Raw genomic sequence first — 5,489 nt, 5'->3', positions numbered from 1 at the left:
CTCGGCCACCCCAGGAGGCTCCAGCTGCAGCCTCTCTCAGTCCTGAGCTCACCCTCTGTCCCACATTCTCTCCGGCCAGCACCTGAGATGACGACTTGACGATGTGCATGTCTCCAGGAAGGTCACCTGACCCAGCAGCCACCTGAGGGGGAAACCTGGCCTTCCAGCAGGCCTCCTGGCCACCACCTTAGCTGCACCGACCCCTCCTGTCAGCTCAGAAGCACAGCTGTGGCCCCGGCCCCGCTGCTCCTTCTGGTTTCAGAGGTGGGGCAGCTGGATGCTCAGGGGCCGGTTTCTGGTCAGTGACTCGGTCCCAGGAGACCTTAGGGCCAGTGCTTCACCTGACTCCGCAAGGGGCTCGGCAAGACACCCTCCTTCCTCCCAGCAACTGGGTGAGGCTGCTGCAAGGGTGGCCGAGACGGCGCCACACCTGGAAATCTGATGAGTAGCACCTGCTCAGTGCCAACCATGGGCCTGTCCCCACCAGGGCACTTACCTTCAGGGTCCAGAGCCTGAACCCCCACACCTGACGTGCTGTGTGCATTGGGCTACTTCCACCTGCCAGGCGTCACGTAGAAACAGGGCTGCTCCATGGCCCTTTCAACGCTTGCAAAAAGGAAAGAAGTTTACTTAATGAGAATGTTGAGGGATGAGACAGGATAAACTCTTTGATAGCAGTTCACATTCTCTATCAGTGAAATGTTCGTGCACACCACTTCGTTTATATTTCTCCAGCAACCTGCCACCTTCTGTCTGGAATCCACTGAGGGGCTGATGGATGACACTGAAATGTGACTCCCCGCGGGGGGCCAATTTCTGGGAGAGGGGAGTCTGGCACCGTTCTCCATCAAACGACACAATTCCTGCACCAGGAGGAGGGTTAACCTTTTCATCTGCTCCCTAAGTTTGATGTGTGCACATTTTTAAGGGTGAAAGAAAATGGAGGCCCCCGTTTTCCTGCCATCAGTGTTTGTGAGAACGAGCTGGGAAGCCCCAGGGCTAGGAAGGCCCGGCTGGACGTTTCTTTGCACAAAGCAAGGTGCCAGGAATGCAGCGGATGGCTTTGTTAGCGGCTGGTCTGACCCCCCACAGAGAACAGAAACATCGTTAGCCAAGAATTCTTTATCTTGATTCTATAACAACCCCGAAAAAGAGGCAGCTTAATAGCATCAGTAATTGCAGCAGGGCAGCAGAGGCGGGGGGTGTGGGCCATGTCTTCTAGAGTAAAACAATAATTTCAAAGCTCCTTTTCCAAATAGAAACTTTTTTATTAAGAAAGAAAAAAAGAGCAAGCAAATATTTACGCATGTGAAGTTAAAGATAAAAAAAAATGTGCTCTTGCCCGAATGTGAACTGCTGACTTTTGGTGAGCAGGTCAAGGCTGCGGGCAGTTGCTGGGGAGACGCCTCCAGCATCGGCCGGGCTGGCTCTGTGCAGCCGGGCACTCGCCACGCCACGCCTGGGACCTCCACACGCACGGATTTCCTAAAACAAAGCAAGAGATAAAGAGCAAAAATTTCGAGTCAGTTAATACAGACAGCGAACAGCACACTTTGGCTAAGGGGAGGGGAACTAATGTCTGTAAATGTTACTGACATCCCGGCAACAGCAATTTTTAAAAGCCCTCAGTAAGGCAGCGACCCACTCACCAGGGGAGCCCTCGTGACTCGAGCTCTTCCCAGAATGCCCCATTCTTAATCCCACCACACGGGGACTGGGTTTCAATACACGGATTTTGGGGGACACATTCCGACCACCCCGGCAGCATGAGAAGATTGGTTGGAGGAGGGCAGGGAAGGTCCGCCTGGCTGTTGCGTAGAGTGGGAGGAGCCCAGGAGGGGACTGGAACCTCAGATGAAGGTGTTGGCTGTGAGAGCGCCGCTCCGGATTTGGGGGGTAAAAGGTGGCTACAAACAGGGCCGGAATTAGGAGAAGGGAACTTCGAGAAAGCCTAGTTCTCTCTCACGGTTGGCAGCATTGGTCGTAGGTGTGTGTGTTCGGGACAGGGAAACAAGTGAGAGGTAATGGAAATCAGAAATACAGAAAGGGGAAAGCAGTTACAGAAGACCAATAAAGGGGAAATGGTGGCAGAAAAATATAAAGAGAGAACCGTGATTTCAGCCTTAAAGAATGGGGTAATGGGCCATGCCACGCTGACCACCAGGGAAGGGAAAAGCGCTGTAAATGTTACTGGAACATAACCTTTAAGTCACGTTCATACCTGGGAAGAATTCAGTCCCCCAGACAGCGACGTATAGTTACGGATAGTTATAAATGACCTTTACATCAACACAAACCACTCACACATAAAAGCAGGAATACGGAACAAGACAGGGTCTTCGCCCCTCCCCTTTCCCTTTAGGAAACGTACTTTCTCTTTGCACCCTTAAACTTTCCTTAAGATACATTCTTCAGGCACATTCGCGGGGTGTCTGTCGTCTCTCTCCATTGCCAGGGCCAAGGCTTGCGATTCCTCCAAGCCCGGAGCCCAAGAACTGGGGCAACACTTCAAAGTCCACCCGTGAACGGAACCCTGACATGTGTGTGGCTGCGAGTGTGACCCTGGTCCAGGAGGCAGCAGCACCCGGGAGCCTGTCAGACGTCACCCCAGACCGGGATGCAGAATCCGCAGGTGACTCACATGCCCACGAAAGCCTGGGAAGGACGAGCCCAGCAAACCCTCCTGGTGACATTTGGAGCCACGTCTTCTTCTAGGATTTCAGTTTCCCGGTTGTAAATTGGGAGTAGGATTAGAGAATTTCAGACTCCTACATTTACGTGAGTGTAGGGTGTGACAGCGATTCCGTGTACTCATAGGGGCCTCGAAGCCGGGGTTTGTGGGTGGGCTCGAGGGTTTGGGGAGGAAAGGAAGAATCCCCTAGTCGTGACTGCTGGTGCGATGCCCTGCTGCTCTGGTCATGCTGACAAGGCACCACGTGCGCTGGTCCCCATGGCTGGGGATGCCTCGGTGCATGAGTACCGAAGGGCTCTCCGTCAGTGGCTGCAGGGAGATGACAGTCAAAGCCTCCCACTTCACATTTCTGGGCTCAAGTCCTAATCCCGTCAGCCTCACATTAGTCAGCTGACTTCTGAACATGATTCCTTTCCCCAACGGAAGCCAGCTGAGTTCAGGCTTGTTAGAAAACGGGTTGTTCTTTGCTCACCTGCAGGTGTCTGGGACACGGGTCCTCCTGTGTCTAGAACCACGGGGCTGGGCTGCGGGGTCGGGCTGTGGGTGCGCCTCCTAGGCGCCGCTGCCACTGGGGCCACGGAGGGGTCACCTGTTCCCTGGTGTCTTTGCCTACGTGGTCCTCTCCCCCGTTCTGCCTTCCGTCTTCCCTCATCTCTGATTCCTCCGTGGCCTTCTCTGAGGGATCCCGTCACTGCTTCTTCATGGCGTGGCCGAACGCATCCCTGCCTCTCCTCAGCTCGCAGGAGACTGGTGCGGACAAGGAAGACACGCTGGGTTGCTCTGCAGATTCGTCCCAGGCGGTGGGCACTCTGTTTAAAATTTGCCAAATCCATGAGTTATTTTAGATAAAAATCAAACTAGCTAAAACTTAAATAAGTAGAAATTTATTAATGATTCTATTCCATGTACACATTAAAATTTTAAAATTTAAACAACTAAAACAATTCTTTCTATTTCTTTTTCATTTTTTAAAAAAAATTTCAAAATTTTCTTTCCCGCTGTATGTACTTTTTACTCTCCACGATCTCACATTTCTTCCCACTTCAGGGCACTCGCAACTTGGAAACATGAATCTGAATTTTTCTGAAGGATTAAAACATATGGCCCACGTGACATTCTTTCCAAAATTCTGTCACATTTGGTAGTCTACCTTCCGTCCCCTCCTGTAAATATATAGTTATATTTATATACAGTTGTTTCGTTGATTTGCAGAACTATTTACTCTCAAATAGAAAATCACGATTCTTCACTAATGAAAATAGAAAATCATGATTTTTCACCGAAATGCTTCAGCATGTATTTCATAAAAACGAGAGCCTTCTCTTAAAGTAGCAAATGCCTTTATTAGTCTCGGAAATTCTAACATTAGTACAAAACTGATATCTAACGTATAATTTATATTCAAGTTTTTCTAGTATACTATGGCATCTTTAGGGCAATTGCTTTTACATGTTGCATTTAATTGCTATATCTTTTAGTCTACTTTATTCTGGAACATTCTTCAGCCACGTTTTTTCATGATATTGGTGTTTTTGAAGAGTGCAGGCTTTTGTAGACTGTCCTTCAATTTGAACTTATCTGCACCATATCATTCTTTGAAAAGCCAAGTTGCTATTCGGCTTGTCATATAGAACCAGATTTGTAAAATAGATTTTTATACTATGTGTAGCTGACATCTCTTGGTACCAAAAAGTGCACTTGTGTTTAAATGTGGTTTCCTCCCGCCAGTCCCGGGCCCTGCTCAGCATCCTTTGGCGTCTGTCCTCTCCGAGCAGGGAGACGGGGCGATGCTATTGAAGGCCGGGACCCCAGCTCTGAAGAATCCAGGTTGGGACAAGTCAAACTGGGGTCCCCTCCCTGCCCCTACCTGAGTGGAGGAGAAGCTGTTGGCCTTTGGGGGAAGATGCAGCCTGGCCCCAGGGGACTGTTGGTAGAAACAACCCCAGCCACCTGGCCCTCGTGGCCTGAGGAGGGACTGACTTTGTGTCTGAGTCGGGGGACTCCAGTTGCCTCAATGCTCAGCCGCTAACAGAAGCTTCAAAAGGAGACCCCGAAGCACAAGGGCAGAGTTCGTGGTGCCTGACACCTGTCCCTCCCTCCCCGTCACCCGCCCGGATGCCATGGGCAGCTGTCCTTGTTGGCACTGCCTCTCGCTGTGCCACTGCAAGGAGAGAGGAGTTCAGGGGAGACGGCCAGGAAGGAACATCTGACTCGGAAGTCCACGGTTCAAGGTTCATGGTTATGTTTCCTCCTCTGGGACTTCGTGAACTTTCTCTGCTCGGGGGCCCTTCTCTCTATGCCTGGCATCAAACGCTCCCAATCTTTATACTTCAACTTAAACGAGCCTTTCACTATGGAATGTTTGCTCCCATCCTAGCCCAAATAGATTTGTCTTTCTCTGCCATCTCTGCAACTCTTTGCAACAGCAGGTGGCACACTCCACAACCTACCGTGCACTAGATGCCATACAGAGCCCGGATTCAAACACGGATTTCAAATGAGGCTGCCGGGAGCAGTGAGGACAGAAGGGGGCTAGGAGGGAAGGCAGAAGATCATTCATTTGAAATTTATGAAACCTTGAGTAACAAGCTTTGTAATGTGAAAGTGATTTCTTTCTACTTCCAGCTGATTGCTTTAGAAAGAAAACCTGTTTACTGAAGTGCAACATACACCGATGTACGCATAGAAAGGCGCGCCAGCCACGGGTGCTCAGTGGCTGGGTTTGCACCGAGGAAAGATGCCACGTATGCAGGGACGATGTCAAAACACAGACCATCCCCAGAGCCCCTGCCCTGCC

The sequence above is a fragment of the Propithecus coquereli genome, unplaced genomic scaffold (assembly GCF_000956105.1).
Source record: "Propithecus coquereli isolate 6110/MARCELLA unplaced genomic scaffold, Pcoq_1.0 Scaffold371, whole genome shotgun sequence".
In the NCBI taxonomy this organism is placed as follows: Eukaryota; Metazoa; Chordata; class Mammalia; order Primates; family Indriidae; genus Propithecus; species Propithecus coquereli.
The sequence above is the reverse complement of the archived record's forward strand: the minus strand, read 5'-3'. Positions refer to the sequence as shown.